Genomic DNA, 22,805 nt, shown 5'->3' with positions numbered 1-22,805 from the left:
AGACTGACAGCCCGGGATTGAGCTCTGTGGTGGCATTTCCATACCAGGCTAGTTCCTCACCACCGTGGGCGGGGCAGGCCTGCCTTCCCAGTGGGAGCTTAAGGAGGAGACTGCCATCACACTAGGAAGTGGCTTTGAAGGGTTTTGGCCAGATTGTCTGGCAGCTGAAAAGTCCTCCATACCCAGTAGTGTTAGTCGCTCAGTCGTGTCTGACTCTTTGTGACTCCATAGACTGTAGCCCACCAGGTTCCTCTGTCCGTGGGATTCTCCAGGCAAGAACACTGGAGTGGGTAGCCATTCTCTTCTCCAGGGGATCTTCCTGACCCAGGGACCAAACCCAGGTCTCCAGCATTACAGGTGGATTCTTCACCATTTGAGACACCGGGGAAAAATCCCCATCCCCAGAAATGTCTGCTGAAATCTATTCTAAATTATCCCAGCAAATGAACTATTCCTTCCTTTCTGAGCTCCATTTGAGCAATTATTACATGCATTGGCCTGTATAGGATGCTCCCAAAGTGGAAGCCAACTCAGATGGCTTTTAAGGAATATCATTTATTAATATCTGCCTGAGTCATGTTGGTTAACTTCTGTAAGCAGACATCCCACTGTTGCCTAGTTCAAGCTGATTTGATAGGTGCAGGACAGGTGAATTAATCTGAGACACAAGGTGTCGAGACAAGGAATACAACTTTATTTGGAAAGCTGACTGACTGAGAAAATGGCAGACTAATGTCTTGAAATAATCATCTTGTTCAAGGTCTGGATGCCAGGTTATTTTATGGCTTAGAAATGGGCAGGGGAGGTCAGGAAAAGTAAAAAGGACATTAATCTTACACAACCAGAATTCCAGTTGAGCTATTTCAAGTCCTGAAAGATGATGCTATGAAAGTGCTGCACTCAGTATGCCAGCAAATTTGGAAAACTCAGCAGTGGCCACAGGACTGGAAAAGGTCAGTTTTCATTCCAATCCCAAAGAAAGGCAATGCCAAAGAATGCTCAAACTACTGCACAATTGCACTCATCTCACACGCTAGTAAAGTAATGTTCAAAATTCTCCAAGACAGGCTTCAGCAATATGTGAACTGTGAAATTCCTGATGTTCAAGCTGGTTTTAGAAAAGGCAGAGGAACCAGAGATCAAATTGCCAACATCCGCTGGATCATGGAAAAACCAAGAGAGTTCCAGAAAAACATCTATTTCTGCTTTATTGACTATGCCAAAGCCTTTGACTGTGTGGATCACAATCAACTGTGGAAAATTCTGAAAGAGATGGGAATACCAGCCCACCTGACCTGCCTCTGGAGAAATTTGTATGCAGGTCAGGAAGCAACAGTTAGAACTGGAGCCGTGGCTGCGCGGGCGCAGGAGGGCCTAGAGGAGCTATCCCACGTTGAAGGTCAGGAAGGGCGGCAGTGAGGAGATACCCCTCGTCCAAGGTAAGGAGCAATGGCTGCGCTTTGCTGGAGCAGGCATGAAGAGATACCCCATGCCCAAGGTAAGAGAAACCCAAGTAAGACGGTAGGTGTTGCAAGAGGGCATCAGAGGGCAAACACACTGAAACTATGCTCACAGAAAACTAGTCAATCTAATCACACTAGGACCACTTCCTTGTCCAACTCAATGAAACTAAGCCATGCCCTTGGGGCAACCCAAGATGGGCGGGTCATGGTGGAGAGAACTGACAGAATGTGGTCCACTGGAGAAGGGAATGGCAAACCACTTCAGTATTCTTGCCTTGAGAACCCCAAAACAGTATAAAAAGGCAAAATGATAGGATTCTGAAAGAGAAACTCCCCAGGTCAGTAGGTGCCCAATATGCTACTGGAGATCAATGGAGAAATAACTCCAGAAAGAATGAAGGGATGGAGCCAAAGCAAAAAGAATACCCAGCTGTGGATGTGACTGGTGATAGAAGCAAGGTCTGATGCTGTAAAGAGCAATATTGCATAGGAACCTGGAATGTCAGGTCCATGAATCAAGGCAAATTGGAAGTGGTCAAACAAGAGATGGCAAGAGTGAACGTCAACATGCTAGGAATCAGCAAACTGAAATGGACTGGAATGGGTGAATTTAACTCAGATGACCATTATATCTACTACTGTGGGCAGGAATCCCTCAGAAGAAATGGAGTAGCCATCATGGTCAACAAAAGAGTCCGAAATGCAGTACTTGGATGCAATCTCAAAAACTACAGAATGATCTCTGTTCGTTTCCAAGGCAAACCATTCAGTATCACAGTAATCCAAGTCTATGCCCCAACCAGTAATGCTGAAGAAGCTGAAGTTGAACGGTTCTATGAAGACCTACAAGACGTTTTAGAACTAACACCCATAAAAGATGTCCTTTTCATTATAGAGGACTGGAATGCAAAAGTAGGAAGTCAAGAAACATCTGGAGTAACAGGCAAATTTGGCCTTAGAATACGGAATGAAGCAGGGCAAAGACTAATAGAGTTTTGCCAAGAAAATGCACTGGTCATAGCAAACACCCTCTTCCAACAACACAAGAGAAGACTCTATACATGGACATCACCAGATGGTCAACACCGAAATCAGATTGATTATATTCTTTGCAGCCAAAAATGGAGAAGCTCTATACAGTAAGCAAAAACAAGACCAGGAGCTGACTGTGGCTCAGACCATGAAATCCTTATTGCCAAATTCAGACTTAAATTGAAGAAAGTAGGGAAAACCACTAGACCATTCAGGTATGACCTAAATCAAATCCCTTATGATTATACAAGGGAAGTGAGAAGTAGATTTAAGGGCCTAGATCTGATAGATAGAGTGCCTGATGAACTATGGAATGAGGTTCATGACATTGTACAGGAGACAGGGATCAAGACCATCCCCATGGAAAAGAAATGCAAAAAAGCAAAATGGCTGTCTGGGGAGGCCTTGCAAATAGCTGTGAAAAGAAGAGAAGTCAAAAGCAAAGGAGAAAAGGAAAGATATAAACATCTGAATGCAGAGTTCCAAAGAATAGCAAGAAGAGATAAGAAAGCCTTCTTCAGCGATCAATGCAAAGAAATAGAGGAAAACAACAGAATGGGAAAGACTAGAGATCTCTTCAAGATAATCAGAGATACCAAAGGAACATTTCATGCAAAGATGGGCTTGATAAAGGACAGAAATGGTATGGACCTAACAGAAGCAGAAGATATTAAGAAGAGATGGCAAGAATACACAGAAGAACTGTACAAAAAAGATCTTCACGACCCAGATAATCACGATGGTGTGATCACTGACCTAGAGCCAGACATCCTGGAATGTGAAGTCAAGTGGGCCGTAGAAAGCATCACTACGAACAAAGCTAGAGGAGGTGATAGAATTCCAGTTGAGCTATTTCAAATCCTGAAAGATGATGCTGTGAAAGTGCTGCACTCAATATGCCAGCAAATTTGGACAACTCAGCAGTGGCCACAGGACTGGAAAAGGTCAGTTTTCATTCCAATCCCAAAGAAAGGCAATGCCAAAGAATGCTCAGACTACCGCACAATTGCACTCGTCTCACACGCTAGTAAAGTAATGCTCAAAATTCTCCAAGCCAAGCTTCAGCAATACGTGAACTGTGAACTTCCTGATGTTCAAGCTGGTTTTAGAAAAGGCAGAGGAACCAGAGATCAAATTGCCAACATCCGCTGGATCATGGAAAAACCAAGAGAGTTCCAGAAAAACATCTATTTCTGCTTTACTGACTATGCCAAAGCCTTTGACTGTGTGGATCACAATAAACTGTGGAAAATTCTGAAAGAGATGGAAATATCAGACCACCTGACCTGCCTGTTGAGAAACCTATATGCAGGTCAGGAAGCAACAGTTAGAACTGGACATGGACCAACAGACTGGTTCCAAATAGGAAAAGGAGTACGTCAAGGCTGTATATTGTCACCCTGCTTATTTAACTTATATGCAGAGTACATCATGAGAAACGCTGGACTGGAATAAACACAAGCTGGAATCAAGATTGCCGGGAGAAATATCAATAACCTCAGATATGCAGATGACACCACCCTTATGGCAGAAAGTGAAGAGGAACTCAAAAGCCTCTTGATGAAAGTGAAAGAGGAGAGTGAAAAAGTTGGCTTAAAGCTCAACATTCAGAAAACGAAGATCACAGCATCTGGTCCCATCACTTCATGGGAAATAGATGGGAAAACAGTGGAAACAGTGTCAGACTATTTTTCTGGGCTCCAAAATCACTGCAGGTGGTGACTGCAGCCATGAAATTAAAAGATGCTTACTCCTTGGAAGGCAAGTTATGACCAACCTAGATAACATATTGAAAAGCAGAGACATTACTTTGCCAACAAAGGTTCGTCTAGCCAAGGCTATGGTTTTTCCTGTGGTCATGTATGGATGTGAGAGCTGGACTGTGAAGAAGGCTGAGCACCGAAGAATTGATGCTTTTGAACTGTGGTGTTGGAGAAGACTCTTGAGAGTCCCTTGGACTGCAAGGAGATCCAACCAGTCCATTCTGAAGGAGATCAGCCCTGGGATTTCTTTGGAAGGAATGATGCTAAAGCTGAAATTCCAGTACTTTGGCCACCTCATGCGAAGAGTTGACTCATTGGAAAAGACTCTGATGCTGGGAGGGATTGGGGGCAAGAGGAGAAGGGGAAGACAGAGGATGAGATGGCTGGATGGCATCACTGACTCGATGGACGTGAGTCTGAGTGAACTCCGGGAGTTGGTCATGGACAGGAAGGCCTGGCGTGCTGTGATTCATGGGGTGCAAAAAGTCGGACACGACTGAGCGACTGATCTGATCTGATCTGATCTGACGTGTAACAAAAGCAATGGAAAGCAAGTCAAAGAAACAGTTCCACGGTGGAGTCAGAATTGGCTTTTCCCTGCAACACCTCTGGAATTCTAGATACCACAAGCAAGTAGACTGTTCCAGTCTGAAACTTCCAACTATGATGATATGAGGATGAGATGTTTTGATAGCATCATAGACTCAATGGACATGAGTTTGAGCAAACTCCAGGAGATAGTGAAGGAGAGAAGTGCCTGGTGTGCTGCAGTCCATGGGGTTGCAAAGAGTTGGATACAACTTAGCAATTGAACAACAACAAATAATGATATCCACAGGGACTCATTGCCCTGATCATCAGGAGATACCCAGACAGATCCCTGAGGGTGCTGAGACTTAGGAAAAATGTATAAAATGTAATCTCCTTTCAGAACCAGCCAGTCCAGTTTTGGTGGTCCTTTTGCCATTCCAGTGAGACAGATGCCACAGTAGCAAAGGGAGATGCCAGCAGAGCTTTGTGTGATAAACTGGGAGCCAGCAGTTTGCAAATGTCTACATTCTTTAAAAGCAATTAAGGATTCCAAAGTGCTTTTAGTTATGTCTGCATTTAGTTATGTCGGCATTTACTATGTTAGAAATTAAGATGGCGAGTGTTTTAAACATTTATTTTCTTGTTTATTTTATTGTTAAAGATTTCGTGTGGGCCATTTTTTAAAAGCCTATTGAACCTGTTATAATATTGTTTCTGTTTTATATTTTGTTATTTTGGCTGCAAGGCACTTGGGATACCAGCCCCCCAACCAGGTGTCTAATTCACACCTCCCTGCCTTGGAAGGTAAAGTGTCCCTTCTTATTTTAAATAATGACAGTAAACTGTCTACGTATTAATATAAATACCATATATTTTATGGAAAATAACTCTACTTTCCAAAACACACAGACATATTGGGAACAGTGGTATTATTCTACATAGCACTACATATCCATACTTAGAGTTCGGAAATGTCTCACTTAACAAGAGAGTTGAGTTTTCATATCCAGTCTCTTATGATGTAACATGTCATATAACCTCTGAGAAAGTCCACTGTCCACAAGTCAGAGAACAAGTATAAAAAGACAAAGAAAGTGTTAATATTACAATGCAAATGACTGACTTCAGAGATCTTTTTAAAGGCTCTTGGGGATGCCCTGGGGCTCTCTACTCCAAGGTCCCCTAGGTAAGCCAGAAGTGAGGATCTTTATTACTTTTCCCCTGGCATTAGCATTAAGTGAGGTTCCTCTGTATTAAGAGCAAAGAGTCGGACACAACTTAGCGACTAAACAACAAACAACAACACATTATCATTTTAAGCAGCTGACACCAAAATTATATACCTTCCTCTCCCTTCACTCTTCCAAACCTCAGAATTTGAAAAAGATTTTCTTGATTAAATAAATGTGTTCTTTTATTTGTACACATCAAGAGATATAATTAAGAACATATATTTTGAGACTCCATCTCTGCTGCTGCTGCCAAGTCGCTTCAGTCGTGTCCGACTCTGTGCAACCCCATAGACGGCAGCCCACCAGGCTCCCCCATCCCTGGGATTCTCCAGCCAAGAACACTGGAGTGGGTTGCCATTTCCTTCTCCAATGCATGAAAGTGAAAAGTGAAAGTGAAGTCGCTCAGTTGTGTCCGACTCTTTGCGACCCCATGGACTGCAGCCTACCAGCCTCCTCTGTCCATGGGATTTTCCAGGCATGAGTACCAGAGTGGGGTACCATTGCCTTCTCTGGATTCCATCTCAGATACTGACAAAAACTTTCTGTAGTAGGGGAAAACTTTGAATTCTGTTACAAGTTAATCACTAAAGGGATGTTGCCTGTAAGCTTTAATTAGACATAATGGCCCATCTCTGAGAACCCTGCAGCCCAGGTAATGATCATTAAGCCAAAAAGACCTCGGATTAGCTCCCAGCAGAGAGCCAGATGAGGTTCACCTGTGACTGACTGCAGAGAGGAAGAAATTCCCAGGTCACCTCCAGAGGCTGAGGTGAACCAGGAAGTGTTTGACTTATTTCCGCCCTCCCTACCTCGCCTCCCTGCCCCGCCCTCCTTAATATAAAAGAAGCCAGAATTCTAACTCAGGCAAGATGGCTCCCTGAGAGGGTGGCAGTCTGTTATATTTTGGGTCTGCTGGCTTTCTAAATGAAGTCCTTATTCCTTGCCCACCAACTCGCCTCTGGGCTTACTGGTCTATTATGTGGCGAGGAGTATAAAATTAGACTTGGTAACAAGTTTTGATGAAACTTGCCAGGAGCCATTGGGGCTCACGGCCAGCCGACCCTGGTTGGGGAATATTTGGGAAAGGCACTGACAGTTGCCAGGACCACTTGGCCAAGGAGCTTCCCTTCAGAGTTCTGGCTGCCTCAGCACCGGGCAGCTGAAGCAAGGAATCAACATTAAGGAGCTGAAGTGCTGCCCCCATAGATAAGGTAGTCCCTCTGGTGTGTACAGCCAGAAACTTTATTTCCTCTTGTTTGGGGATTTTTTGTTTTTTCTTCGGTGGAATAAACCAGTTTGTTTTGTGTTTGTTTTGTGAGTGGAGCACCCAGAGGGAAGAATCGCTAGGCGTTTTTTTTAACCCAATTTCTGTGTCTATCCAGCCCCAATTCCTGACGTGCTTAGAACTACCCCTCCTTTTTAAAGATTTATTCATTTGGCTGTTCTGGGTCTTTGTTGCATCGAGGGCTTTCTCTAGCGGTGAGCAGGGGCTACCCTCTAGTCGTGGTTTGCAGGCTTCTCATGCTGCGAAGTGCAGGCACTAGGGTACCTCAGTAACTGTGAGGAAGGAGAGGAGCAGGTTGCCCTGACTGGAGTGACTCCATTTTAAAAGAAAGGGAACTCCATCTTACACTCTCGGTGAACTTTGGACTATATATCTTGGAAGCCATGGAGATAAAACACCAAAAACCAGCAGGCCTCCCGGGCATCTGGAAACCAGACCAGGCTGACCCCATACCTAGACCTCCCAGAGTTAAAAGGAATGCACTGTCCTCCATGTAATCATTCACTATCTGTAATCTTAATAATACCCATTGATGTAAGTTAGACTGTATGACCAGAAATGTAAATTTATAGCTGTTACCTGATTGTATCTTGTACTAACATTGTCCAGGGTGGGCTTTAGAGAATTTGAGGGTTGTGGGCTTGGTCATGTATGCTTTGGGTATAAAAGGTTGTCACAAAAATCAGTTAGGGTCCCTGGCTAGAGAGGAAGCTCTGCCTCGGACCCACCGGTGTAATAAACTGCTCTCTGCTATCCACACTGTCCTTCTGAGTGAGTTTGCCTCCCAGGGCATTTGGCTATAAAAGTGGTGGCTCCCGGGCTCTAGAGCACAGGCTCAGTCATTGTCCTTAGTTATGCCACGGCATATGGGATCTTCCAGGACCAGGAATCGAACCTGTGTCTCCTGCCTTGGTAGGTGGATTCTGAACCCACTGAGCCAGCAGGGAAGCCCAGAACTATCCCTCCTCATAGGAATCAATTAGAAAATCCAGTGTTCCTGGGGCACAGGAACTTGGCCTGGTATTGCCATCTAAGACCCAACAGGGCCCCCAGTTTGAATCAGAAACCACTCCCAAGGCAGGCAATTTCTCTTATATAATCAGCTTGTGCTGATTGTGTACTAAGTTCCTTCAGTCATGTCTGATTTTCTGCGACCCTGTGGACTGTAGCCCATGAGGCTCCTCTGTGCATGGGATTCTCCAGGGGAGAGTACTCAAGTGGGTTGCCATGCCATCCTCCAGGGGATCTTCTTAACCCAGGGATCGAACCTGCATCTCTTATGTTTCCTTCATTGGCAGGTGGGTTCTTTACTGCTCGCCCCACAATCAGCTTTTAGGGGACCTAAACACAAACAACCAGCCAGGTGGGTTTCTCAGACTCCTTTAATTGGAAAGATTGAAACCCTCCTTACAGAGAGGACCTGTTCCACCTGAAGCCCTCTTGGCAGCACGCACAGCTGAACCACACTGGGACCCTGGTGAGGGAAGGATTCCCTTATCAGAGCACTCCCAAGGGTGCAAGTTGATGGGGGTCTTTGAAAAAGGGAATGCAAGCAAAGCAACTTGAACAAAATACAAGAAATTCATAATAAGTACTCCTTTGACTTCTTGGGAAAGCTTTATTGGGCCTACAGACATACTAATGCAGGTTCCAAGGCCCTTGAAAATATTAGAATGGTAAATTTGGCCTTTTTTGAAGAGACGGGGTGCAAAGTGCCTCATATTAGGAGAAAAATTGCCAAATTGAGTGTATTTGGAATGAACCTAATGCACTTTCTGAATTGGTAGATGTTGCTCTTAAAGTGTTCAGTTTTGGAGAATGAACATAGAAGATAAATATGCAAAACAAAAATGCCATTTTTTTGGCAGTGGCGTTGGATTCCTGGAAGGCAAGTAACCCGAAGAAATTAAGCTACCATTGCGGAAGGAACAATGCCCCACTGTCAGGAGGAATAACATTGGAACACAGAATGTTGTTGTTCAGTCACTAAGTTGTGTCCAACTCTTGGCAACCCCATGGACTGCAGCACACCAAACTTGTCCATCACCAACTCCCCAACTTGCTCAAACTCATGTTCATTGAGTCAGTGATGCCATTCAACCATCTCACCCTCTGTCATCCTCTTCCTGTCCTGCTTTCAATCTTTCCCAGCATCAGGGTCTTTTCCAATGAGTCAGCTCTTCGAATCAGGTGGCCAAAGTATTGAAGCTTCAGCATCAGTCCTTCCAATGAATATTCAGGGTTGATTTCCTTTAGGGTTGACTGTTTTGATCTCCTTGCAGTCCAAGGAAAACACTTTGCACTAAGCTAAAACTTAAGAGGAAAATTTTTTCTAAATGTACAATGTGAGAGTTGCGAATTAAGTTTTATTTGGAGCAAAATGAGGATTCTATGGTCCAAGGGACGGCATCTCAGATAGTTCTGAGAAAATACTCCAAAGATGCAGGGGAAATGTCAGTATATATGTGATTTTAGTGAAGAAGTGCATGCAGTCTGTACATATATTTTCACATAAGGTTTCTACTAGTCAAGAGGAGCAGTCGTCACCATGAAGGATTTTAGTGTTTTTTCTAAATAGAAGGGGCTTCCCTGGTGGCTCAGTCGGTAAAGATCCCGCCTGCCAATGCAGGAGACTCAGGTTTGATCCCTGGGTAGGGAAGATCCCCTGAAGAAGGAAATGGCAACCCCCTTCAGTATTCTTGCCTTGGGAATCCCATGGACACAGGAGACTGGCTGGCTACAGTCCATGGGGTTGCAAAGAGTTGGACATGACTGAGTGACTAAGCAACAACAGATATGAGGAGTTTGGGCTCCCCCTCCTCACCCAAGCACAGAATGCTGCATTGCTGCTCTCCACCCTGAACTCCTTTTAGGGAGTGTTGAAAATCAGTAGCTGCAGCAGCAACTGATTTAATCCTTGTAGAGGAAGATGGCAAGTGCCAATTTGTAGTTGACACAGCAAAAGAGGTTCTCCTCTATCATGCCTCTATCATGGTAGAAAGAAGGGAACACTTGGTAGAAAGAAGAGTGAACAGGGAGTCCAGGGGCTCCTATGGACCTGAGGTGCCCAATTCCCCACAGGAACCCAGGTAAAAGCTGACAGTGGGGGGAATGAGCTGGTGAACTTTCTGATAGACCTCACCCTGAAGTTTTTCACCAGAACATGGTTTCAGCCTGCAGATGGTGCTCATGACCACCCCAGCCAAGGAGACACAGCTCCATCCCCCCGGAAGGTCGATGAAAAGACCAGAAGTGTGTGTAGGCTCGTATGCAGTCTTCTCAGTGTCTGGTGATCTTTTTTCTTTAGATACTATCTTGTTAACACAGTTTGTTCATGAGATTACTGAAAGGGGATCTAGAAGTAATACAGCTATTAATAGCAGGATTAGTAAGGTCATATGTGTATTCACTTAATTGCACAATCATGTCCGATGAGACCCCATAGATTGTAGCCTGCCAGGCTCCTCTGTCCATGGGATTTTCCAGGAAAGAATACTGGAGTGAGTTGCCTTTTCCTTCTCTGGGGGATCTTCCCAACCCAGGGATCGAACTTGCACCTCCTGCATTGGCAGGTGGGTTCTTTGCCACTGAGCCACCTGGGAAGCCCCAGTAAGGTCGTAAGTAACAAGTTATAAAGTTCTACTAGGTGCAGCCCAGTATACTGCAGGTCATCTGACTTAGTCTATACCAATTCTTATCTTCAAGGGAAATTATCTATTGGCATTGTCCATAAGACACCCAGCCCAATTTCCTAGTGTTACTAGGCTTAGTATTTAATTGTTCCCAACAAAAGGGAGTTTTTAAGCTTAAATGACCAATGAGTGAAGTGAGTGAAGTTGCTCAGTCGTGTCCGACTCTTTGCGACCCTGTGGACTGTAGCCCCCCAGGCTCCTACATCCATGGGATTCTCCAGGCAAGAATACTGGAGTGGGTTGCCATTTCCTTCTCCAGGGGATCTTCCCGACCCAGGGATTGAACCCAGGTCTCCCGCATTGCAGGCAGATGCTTTATCATCTGAATTGAAGGGTTTAGAGGCCGTCAAAGGGACATGACCTATAAAGGCAATTTTGATGGTTTTACATAGAAATGACCTCTGATGGAGGAGAACACAAATGGGAACTATTTGAGGTACATTTCTATGTAAAATGTAGTTTGCATATAATTCAGCATTTTAAATGAGCACTCTGCAACTGAGACCAAATATCAACCATCTCTTGAGGTTTTCTACTATGTACCAACATCAAATCTACATAGGAACAAATGTTACTACTGCTTTTCTCTTCTATATCAAATGTCCTGAAGCCTTTGTGTCTCTCTGGAGCGAGGCCGAGTTTCTGAAGGCACATTCCAGTATAAACATCATCGATGGGGTAGAAAAGGACCCGATCAGTCACATTGTACAGTCTCAGGGCCAGGTGGCCAGAGTAGAGGAATCCGCCTCCTCCTGCATAAGGCGGGTAGACGCCAGTGTAAACAACTTCCGGGATGTAGTACTTGAGTTTCTTATCCCGATGAGATCCAGCATTATGAATCATGTCACCAATAAACAAATCTTTGGCTTTGTTCCCGGATAAGCTATTCAAGTAATTCAGGAGATGATGGGTGTTCACAAAAACATCATCATCGCCCTTGAACACAAACTCGGCATTTGGGCAGGAAGTGCTCACCCAAAAGAAAGAGTACTTCTTTCAGAGACAAGTTGAAGAATGTATCTCTGTAGTTCCACGAAAGAATGTCTTGGTGCTTCTCGCTCTCAAATTTCAGCATATCTGAAAGGTCAGGATGGTTGTCCTCTGTGGGGGTCTGGCCCAGTAAGAAGACTCACACCACTGTTTGGTTCCCCACATTGGTTTCTTTGCCCCAAGATTCCCGAATCGCTTGCTTTCTATTGAAATGTGAAGTTAGGGACTTAATCACCAGCAATAAGAAGAGCTTCTTTGCACACTTGTCTGGTTGGTCTATAAGCAGTGAATAATTTCAACATCTCAAATATAGCAGAAAGTCTTTAAATCTGTCTGGCAAACTGTCGAAACCTGAAACCATTGACATGACCCTCAGGTCAGGTTCACAGTAATTCACATGGCTTATATTGGAGAATCGGTATGCTTCTCCTGTCTGGTTGGCTAACGTGTTCAAAATGGGATTGAACCTCCTGTTCAGCTTTTCTTGTTCCTTGTTCCAGTATGCCCGAGGAGGGTCAGCTATCTTCCAGAACCTTTCTTTAGGTATTATTACTTCCCCCTTTCCATTTTTTTCTTGGCTACTGCTTTTGGAGACTTCCACAATCAAATAAATGAAGACATTTACCATCATCAGGATTCCCAACAACTTTATTCTTCGACGTCCAACACTCATTTCTCATATCTTGTCTGGGAGCAGCTCCTGCTCGGCGGGGCGGGGGCGGGAGATCTTGGCTGCATCCACGTCCCGGCCGCTCCATGAGGCTCAGCCCGGCGACCACAGCCGCTCTCACTCCATGCGTGGCCTATTAAATGACCAATAGCCTGATGTTAATAACAAGAATCCATCCCATAAAATTTTGGCTAAATTTTTTCTTGTTTCCTTGATTGAGCTTGAGTAACTTTAGAGGAAAATTCATATCTATGGTCAAGGTCAGAGCATATATTACTAATTGGCCAGGTGAGGGAAACCCACCTAGTAATGTCAGTAGTCTCTGAAACAGACATTAATTTCTTTCCTCTAGAATAAATGTCCTAAGAGCCTAAGGGCCATGGAGTGGAGAAATCCATCAAAGTAACCCAAGAATATTGGGTATAGGTGTGTATATTAGTGGCTCAGTTGTGTTCGACTCTTTGTGATACCATAGACTGTAGCCCACCAGCCTTTTCTGTCCATGGAATTCTCCAGGCAAGAATCCTGGAGTGGGTAGCCATTCCCTTCTCCAGGGGATCTTCCCAACCCAGGGATTGAACCCAGGTTGCTCACATTGCAGGCAGATTCTTTACCATCTGAGCCATCAGGGAAGCCCACTGTGTATAGGTAACTGACCATAAACCAAGCAATTGTGTTAACTTTGCATAAGAGCATGAAATACAGTTGGTTCCTAAGCAAAAGTGTAAGCAGTTATCAAAGCGATTGGTATGCATGTCTGGTCCAGCGTCTTGGGTCAGCTCTCCACTTCAGATGTCATCTTCTCCTTAACCTGATCTGGTAGCTTTTTCTCTGAGCGGTGTTTTAAGGTGATTTTGAGGTCAATAGTCCTCTATATGGACAAGTGCAGTGCCCTTTCTAAGTGGAAATATTAATCCAAGAGTCAATTCCCATTTCTTTTGCTGTAGAGGCGATAGTTCAGAGTATCTAATAAAGGTCCTTCCATCTTAATTGGAGACAGGCCTTTTAATTACTGTATTTTCATGGGGCATCTGATCTCTATCCAATGATTACTGAAATAAGCATTAGAAACTCAGTATCCTTTTAATAAATTAATTAAACATTGAAACAATATAACATAACAGCAAGGAACTATCTGGGAACTGAGCCTTAGTCAATACACCTCAATTAACAAAACTAGAATTTAATATCTTCTGAAACATTCTTTTTCTCTCTAAAATTACACTTCTACCAAATACAGCCAAATAAAGATTAAGCGTTTTTTTTGTTTTTTTGTTTTTTTTCGAAATGAGCTCTGGTTCTTTATCATATAGGCTCTTTTTTCGTTTTATTTTTTTTAAACATACTCTTTCTTAGTTGCTTTATTTTAAACAACAAAGCACTATTTGGGGAAATCACATTAGCCCTCCTGACTCAGTCAATGTTAGTTTCAGATGTTTAAAGGGGTCACCTACCAGATATGGGAAAAAAAGACAAAGAAGTTTGACAGGGATTTAGCATTTATTCTGGGGGTTATGAACTCATAGTTATCGTGTAGGCTCCTTTACTCTGGCCCTGCTAGAAATTTCCATAAAGTATCTTGATATTAAACCTTTTATTTTTTATTGAAATATATTTACAATACATTGTTAGTTTCAGGTGTACAGCAAAGTGATTCAGTTATACACTTCTATATCTACTCTTTTTCAGATTCTTTTCCTTTATCAGTTCAGTTCAGTCGTTCAGTCATGTCCGACTCTTTGTGACCCCATGAACCGCAGCACGCCAGGCCTCCCTGTCTATCACCAACCCCCGAAGTCCACCCAAACTCATGTCCATTGACTCGGTGACGCCATCCAACCATCTCATCCTCTGTTGTCCCCTTCTCCTCCTGCCCTCAATCTTTCCCAGCATCAGGGTCTTTTCCAATGAGTCAGCTCTTCGTATCAGGTGGCCAAAGTAATAGAGTTTCAGCTTCAACATCAGTCCTTCCAATGAACACCCAGGACTGATCTCCTTTAGGATGGACTGGCTAGATCTTCTTGCAGTCCAAGGGACTCTCAAGAGTCTTCTCCAACACCACAGTTCAAAAGCATCAATTCTTCGGCACTCAGCTTTCTTTGAAGCCCAACTCTCACATCCATACGTGACCACTGGAAAAACCATAGCCTTGACTAGACGAAACTTTGTTGACAAAGTAATGTCTCTGCTTTTTAATGTGCTGTCTAGGTTGGTCATAACTTTCCTTCCAAGGAGTAAGCGTCTTTTAATTTCATGGCTGCAATCACCATCTGCAGCGATTTTGGAGCCCAAAAAAATAAAGTCAGCCACTGTTTCCACTGTTTCCCTTATAAGTTATTACAATATAGTAGAGTTCCCTGTGCTATACATGAGATCCTTGTAATCTATTTTATATATAGTAGTGTGTACTTGTTAATCACAAATTCTTAATTTACCCCCCCTCACTTTCCCCTTTGTTAACTGGAAGTTAGTTTTCTATATGAGTATATTTCTGCTTTGTACATAGGTTCATTTGCATAATTTCTTTTAGATTCAACATATAAATGATATCATATGATATTTTTCTTTGGCTTCACTTCTCTAGGTCCATCCATGTTGCGGCAAATGGCATTGTTTCATTCTTTTCTATGGCTAAGTAGTATTCTATTGTATCTATGCACCACATCTTTATCCATTTGTCTGTCAATGGACATTTAGACATTTAGGTTGCGTCCATGCCTTGGCTATTGTAAACAGTGCTACTGTGAACTCTGGGGTGCATGTATCTTTTTGAGTTAGAATTTTTGTCTTTCCTGGCTGGATATATGCCCATGAGTGGGATTGTAGGATCGCATGATAGCTCTAATTTTTTAAAGGAATTTTCATACTGTTATCCATAGGGGTGTACCATTTCTCCAGTCCTTTCTTTCTTTTTCTGGAACCCCATTATTGCACCAATAATGCACACATTGGTGTATTTGATGTTATTCCACAGGTCTCTTAAACTGTCCTCATTTTCTTTCATTCTTTTTTTTTTTCCCATTCCATGGCAGTGATATCCACTACTCTGTCTTCTCATTTAACTTCTGCCTAGTTTTTCTGCTATTGATTTCTTCTCATGTATTTTCATTTCAGTAATTGTAGCCTTCAGCTATGCTGGGTGATTCTTTATAATTTCTAACTCTTTTTTAAAAATTCCTTTAATTTCTCTTGCTGTTTCTCCATTCTATTCCTGAGTTCTTGGATCATCTTTACAATCATTGCTCTGAACCCTTTCTCAGGTAAATTTCCTTCTCCACTTATTCTTCTGGGGTTTTATTTTGTTCCATCTTGTAAAACATTGGGTTTCCCTGGTGGCTCAGTCAGTAAAGAATTCCCCTGTAATGCAGGAGACTTGGGTTCAATGCCTGGGTCAGAAAGCTCCCCTCAAGAAGGGTATGGTAACCCACTCTAGGATTCTTGCCTGGAGAATCCCATGGACAGAGGAGCCTGGGGGGCTACAGTCCATGGGGTCCCAAGAGCTGGACATGACTTAGTGACTAAACCACCAATGAAATGTATTCCTTTGCTGTCTCATTTTGTGTCAATTTCTATGTGTATTTTTATGCATGTGGACGTTAGTTATGTTTCTTGACCTTGAAGACGTGGCCTCTGTAGGGAATGTCCTGTTGTCCCATCAGTAACACCTCCCTCTCATCACCCAGGGGCCAGATAGTCCCAGGGTAGATTCTGATCTGTGTTAGCAGACTCATCTCTGCAGGCTGTGGGACCATAATTTTCTTGCTTCTGGTATCTACACCCTAGTGCATGAGACTGTCTAGAGACTTGTTTGGGTGTCCTGGTGGGAGGGTGCTGGTACTGGCCCACCCGTGGTAGAGCTGGGTCTTGGCACTTTGGTGGGTAGGGTCCTGTCAAGTGGTGCATCTAGAGGTGGGTGCTGCGGGCTCAGGAAGTCTTCAGGCCTGTCTGCTGATGGGTAGGACTGGGTTCCCTCCCTGTTGGTTGCTTGGCCTGAGGCACTGCATCACTGAAGCTGATAGGATGTTGTCAAGGTCAAGTCTTGGTGCCAAAATGCAGCTGTCCAGGAGAGCTTGTGCTGATGAATGCTCCCTGATAATTCTGCCCCCAGTGTCCTTTCCCCAGAATGAGCCACAGTCACCCCCACCCCCATATCCTTAGGAGACCCTGCAGACCAGCAGGTAGGCATGGGCGAGCCCTCTAGGAAGTCACTACTTCTGCCTTTGGTCACGGGCACCCTCCATGGCTGTAGTGTCTGTTTCCCCCAGTCCCATGGGGCACCTTCTGTCAAGCCCTGCTGGCCTTTAAATCAAATGCTCTGGGGACTTCTCCTCCCAATGCCAGACTCCCAGGCTGATGTGGGACTCAGAACTCTCACTTGTGTGGGAGAACCTCTGCAAAATAATTATTCTCCAGTTTATGAGTCACTGACCCATGTGGTAGGAGATTTGATTACCTAGGCAGTGTATCACCTCCTGCCATCTCATTGTGGTTTCTCTTTGTCTTTGGGAGTAGAATATCTTGTTTGCAGCAGAGGAGGACAGAGGATGAGATGGTTAGATAGCATCACTGACTCAGTGGATATGAACTTAAGCAAACTCCAGAAGATAGTGAAGGACAGGGAAGCTTAGCGTGCTGCCATCCATGGTATCGCAAAAAGTGTGACTCAACTTAGGTGACTGAATAACAACAACTTGTTTGCTAGGTTCCAGTTTGTTTCATTAATGGTTGAGCAGTTGTGGTTTTGCTGTGCTCGTAAGAGGAGGTGAGCTCAAGGTGGTCTACTACATTATCACCTTTCCAGAATTCTCGTGTGAACCCACTGGAGAGCTTGTCTAGTGAGGTGACAACACTGGATCACTGGGTAGACACATCTTCAACTGTATTCGGTGATCCTTAGCTTTCTCCACATTAGTATCCTTTAGAGCAGGGGTCCCCAACCTCCGGAGTCTAATGCCTGATGATCTGAGGTGGCGCTGATGTAATAATGAGAGAGGTAAAGTGCACAATTAATGTGCTTGAAAGATCCTGAAACCATCTGTCCCACCCCAGTCCATGGAAAATTTGTCTTCCATGAAACCGGTCTCTGCTGCCAAAAAAAGTTAGGGGCCCCTGCTTTACAGGGTAAGCATTTCTTGCTTCATGTTCCTACCAACATTTGGTAATTTTGGTAGGAATATCTGGCATATTTTACATTGTGCCAGTTTTTGCCAGTCCAGTGATATAAAGGCTATCATGTGGTTTTATTTTACATTCTCTAATTAATAGGAAGGTGGGATATCCTTGCCCGTGTATATCCTGTGTCCTCTGTGTGAAATTCCTTCTTTCTCATTTTTTTTTTTTTTTTCCATTTTACCCACCTGGTTGTTGGTCTTCCTCTCATTGATTTGTAGTGAGTGAGTGAGTGAAGTTGCTTAGTCATGTCTGACCCTTGCGATATCATGAACTGATACCATGGACTGTAACCCACTAGGCTCCTCTGTCTGTGGGATTCTCCAGGCAAGAATACTGGTGTGGGTTGCCACTTCTTTCTCCAGGGGATCTTCCTGACCCATGGACTGAACACATGTCTCCTGCACTGGCAGGCAGATTCTTTACCACTGAGCCATGTGAGAAGTCCTCCTTGACTTTTACTCTGAGTAAATGAATCTCAGGCTGCCCTTGTGGCTTAACTGGTAAAGAATCTGCCTGCAATGCGGGAGACCTAGGTTCAATCCCTGGGTTGGGAAGTTCCCCTGGAGAAGGGAAAGGCTACCTGCTCCACTATTCCATCCTGGAGAATTCTATGGACTGTATAGTACATAGCGTCACAAAGAGTTGGATGCAACTGAGAAGCCCCAGCAAGACGGTACTACGCACTGGAGTGGTGGCTGCGTGGCGCTGGAGTGACTGTGAAAAGATACCCCATGTCAAAGGGCAAAGGAGAAGCCCCAGCAAGATGGTAAGAGGGGCGAATTTGCATTTGGAATCAAACCCCATTCCTCCCAGAGACCCTCAGAGGGCTCAAACAAATATTGTGTGCACCAGGACCCAGAGATCCCACAGAGACTGAGCCAGAACTGTGTTTGGGTGTCTCCTGTGGAGGTATGGATCAGCATTGGACTGCTGCAGGGCCAGGGGCTCTGGATGCAGCAGACTTGGGTATGGCATAGGCCCTCTTGGAGGAGGCCACCATTAACCCCATCATTGAGCTGCTGGAACTTACACAGGACTGGGAAGCAGACACTTGGAGGGGCACAAACAGAACCTTGTACACACCAGGACCCAGGAGAAAGGAGCAGTGACCCCACAAGAGACTGACTCAAACTTGCCCAGGAGTGTTCAGGAGTCTCTGGTGGAAGCCTGGGTCAGCAGTGGCCTGCTACAGGGTTGGGGGCACTGAGTGTAGCAGTGTGTGCATGGGACCTTTTGAAGGAGGTCACCATTAGCTTCATTACCTCCACCATAGTTCAATTCAGTTTAGTTGCTCAGTTCTGTCCTACTGTTTGCGACCCCATGAACTGCAGCACTCCAGGCCTCCCTGTCCATCACCAGCTCCTGAAGTCCACCCAAACCCATGACCATTGAGTCGGTGATGCCATCCAACCATCTCATCCTCTGTCATCCCCTTCTCCTCCTGCCCTCAATCTTCCCCAGCATCAGGGTCTTTTCCAATGAGTCAGCTCTTCGCATCAGGTGGCCAAAGTATTGGAGTTTCAGCTTCAACATCAGTCCTTCCAATGAACGCCCAGGACTGATCTCCTTTAGGATGGACTGGTTGGATCTTCTTGCAGTCCAAGGGACTCTTGAGAATCTTTTTCAACACCAGAGTTCAAAAGCATCATTCTTCAGCGCTCAGCTTTCTTTATAGTCCAACTCTCAAATCCATACGTGACCACTGGAAAAACCATAGCCTTGACTAGACAGACCTTTGTTGGCAAAGTAATGTCTCTGCTTTTTAATATGCTGTCTAGGTTGGTCATAACCTTCCTTCCAAGGAGTAAGGGTCTTTTAATTTCGTGGCTGCAATCACCATGTGCAGTTTGACCCCAGGTAAATAACAGGGAGGGAACACAGCTCCACCCATCAACAGAAAATTGGATTAAAGATTTACTGAGCATGGCCCCACCCATCAGAACAAGACCCAGTTTCCCCCTCAGTCAGTTTCTCCCATCAGGAAGCCTCCATAAGCCTCTTAGCCTTTTCCATCAGAGGGTAGACAGAGTGAAAGCCAAATCACAGAAAACAAAGCATGTGATCACATGGTCCACAGCCTTGTCTAACTCAATGAAACTATGAGCCATGCCATGTATGGCCACCCAAGATGGGTCATGATGGAAAGTTCTGACAAAATGTGGTCCACTGGAGAAGGGAATGGCAAAACACTTCTGTATTCTTGGCTTGAGAACCCCATGAACAGTATGAAAAGGCAAAAAGATAGGATCCTGAAAGTTGAACTCCTCCAGTTGATAGGAGTCCAATATGCTCCTGGAGATCAGTGGAGAAATAACTCCAGAAAGAATGAAGAGACAGAGCCAAAGCATAAACAACACCCAGTTTTGGATGTGACTGGTGATAGAAGTAAAGTCTGATGCTATAGAGAGTAATAGTGCATAGGAACCTGGAATGTTAGATCCATGAATCAAGGCAAATTGGAAGTGGTCAAACAGGAGATGGCAAGAGTGAACATTAACATTCTAGGAATCAGTGAACTAAAATGGACTGGAATGGGTGAATTTAACTCAGATGACCATTATATCTACTCTTGTGGGCAAGAATCCCTTAGAAGAAATAGAGTAGCCATCAGAGTCAACAAGAGAGTCCAAAATGCAGTATTTGGATGCAATTTCAAAAACAACAGAATGATTTCTGTCATTTCCACAGCAAACCATTCAGTATCACAGTAATCCAAATCTATGCCCCAATGAGTAATGCTGAAGAAGCTGAAGTTGAACGGTTCTATGAAGACCTACAAGACTTTCTAGAACTAACACCCAATGTCCTTTTCATGGTAGGGACTGGAATGCAAAAGTAGGAAGTCAAGAAACAGCTGGAGTGACAGGAAAATTTGTCCTTGGAGTACAAAATGAAGCAGGGCAAAAGCTAGTAGAGTTTTGCCAAGAGAACGCACAGGTCATAGCAATAACCCTCTTCCAACAACACAAGAGAAGACTCTACACATGGATATCACCAGATGGTCAATACCAAAACCAGATTGATTATATTCTTAGCAGCCAAAGATGGAGAAGCTTTATAAGGTCAGCAAAAACAAGGCTGGGAGCTGACTGTGGCTCAGATCATGAACTCCTTATTCCCAAATTTAGAATTAAATTGAAAAAGTAGGGAAAACCACTAGACCATCAGGCATGACCTAAATCAAATCCTTTATGATTATACAGTGGAAGTAACAAATAGATTCAAGGGATTAGATCTAAAACAGAGTGCTGAAGAACTATGGACAGAGTTCATGACATTGTACAGGAGACAGGGATCAAGACCATCCCCAAGAAAAATAAATGCAAAAACGCCAAATGGCTGTCTGAGGAGGGCTTACAAATAGCTGTGAAATGAAGAGAAGCAAAAAGCAAAGGAGAAAAGGAAAGATACACCCGTTGGAATGCAGAGTTCCAAAGAAAAACAAGGAGAGATAAGAAAGCCTTCCTCAGTGATCAATGCAAAGAAATAGAGGAAAGCAACAGAATGGGAAAGACTAGAGATCTCTTCAAGAAAATTAGAGATACCAAGGGAATATTTCATGCAAAGATGGGCTCGATAAAGGACAGAAATGGTATGGACCTAACAGAAGCAGAAGATATTAAGAAGAGGTGGCAAGAATACACAGAAGGATTGTACAAAAAATATCATCATGACCCAGATAATCACAATGGTGTGATCACTCACCTAGAGCCAGACATCCTGGAATGTGAAGTCAAGTGGGCCTTAGGAAGCATCACTACAAATAAAGCTAGTGGAGGTGATGGAATTCCAGTTGAGCTATTTCAAATCCTGAAAGATGATGCTGTAAAAGTGCTGCACTCAATATGCCAGCAAATTTGGAAAACTCAGCAGTGGCCACAAGACTGGAAAAGGTCAGTTTTCATTCCAATCCCAAAGAAAGGCAATGCCAAAGAATGCTCAAACTACTGCACAATTGCACTCATCTCACACGCTAGTAAAGTAATGCTCAAAATTCTCCAAGTCAGGCTTCAGCAATACGTGAACTGTGAACTTGCAGATGTTCAAGCTGGTTTTAGAAAAGGCAGAGGAACCAGAGATCAAATTGCCAACATCCTCTGCATCATGGAAAAAGGAAGAGAGCTCCAGAAAAACATCTATTTCTGCTTTATTGACTATGCCAAAGCCTTTGACTGTGTGGATCACAATAAACTGTGGAAAATTCTATAAGAGATGGGAATACCAGACCACCTGACCTGCCTCTTGAGGAATTTGTATGCAGGTCAGGAAGCAACAGAACTGGACATAGAACAACAGACTGGTTCCAAATTGGGAAAGGAGTATTTAAGGCTGTATATCGTCACCCTGCTTATTTAACTTATATGCTGAATACATCATATGTAGTACTGGGCTGGATGAAGCACAAGCTGGAATCAAGATTGCTGGGAGAAATATCAATAACCTCAGATATGCAGATGACACCACCCTTATGGCAGAAAGTGAAGAAGAACTAAAGAGCTTCTTGATGAAAGTGAAAGAGGAGAGTGAAAAAGTTGGCTTAAAGCTCAACATTCAGAAAACCAAGATCATGCATCTGGTCCCATCACTCCATGGCAAATAGATGGGGAAACAGTGGAAACAGTGACAGACTTCATATTTTTGGGCTCCAAAATCACTGCAGATGGTGACTGCAGCCATGAAATTAGAAGAAGTTTGCTCCTTGGAAGGAAAATTATGACCAACCTAGACAGTATATTTAAAAGCAGAGGCATTATTTTGCCAACAAGGTCCATCTAGTCAAAGCTATGATTTTTCCAGTAGTCATGTATGGATGTGAGAAATCAAGTAAGCTGAGTGCTTAAGAATTGATGCTTTTGAACTGTGGTGTTGGAGAAGACTTGAGAGTCCCTTGGACTGCAAGGAGATTCAACCAGTCCATCCTAAAGGAAATCAGTCCTGAATATTCATTGGAAGGACTGATTCTGAAGCTGAAACT

At 43.9% G+C, this 22,805-nt stretch overlaps 1 long non-coding RNA gene and 1 pseudogene across 2 annotated transcripts in view; one reads left to right on the top strand and one right to left on the bottom strand.

Moving 5' to 3' along the window:
* Positions 1-6,904: 6,904 nt before the first annotated feature.
* Positions 6,905-22,805, top strand: part of LOC139185718 (uncharacterized) — a 64,298-nt gene continuing 48,397 nt past the window's right edge. The window contains exon 1 of one of the 2 annotated variants that reach the window (XR_011569197.1): positions 6,905-7,232. This is a non-coding gene — a long non-coding RNA (uncharacterized lncRNA). Of the gene's footprint in view, positions 7,233-16,972; positions 17,780-22,805 lie in introns of those variants that run through there. The other variant, XR_011569196.1, reaches the window with a different exon arrangement.
* Positions 8,904-13,442, bottom strand: LOC139185716 (N-acetyllactosaminide beta-1,3-N-acetylglucosaminyltransferase 2-like; annotated as a pseudogene).

This window comes from Bos indicus, chromosome 11 (genome assembly GCF_029378745.1).
Source record: "Bos indicus isolate NIAB-ARS_2022 breed Sahiwal x Tharparkar chromosome 11, NIAB-ARS_B.indTharparkar_mat_pri_1.0, whole genome shotgun sequence".
NCBI classification, from domain to species: Eukaryota; Metazoa; Chordata; class Mammalia; order Artiodactyla; family Bovidae; genus Bos; species Bos indicus.
Note: the sequence above shows the minus strand (reverse complement) of the source record. Positions and strands in the feature narration are given on the sequence as shown.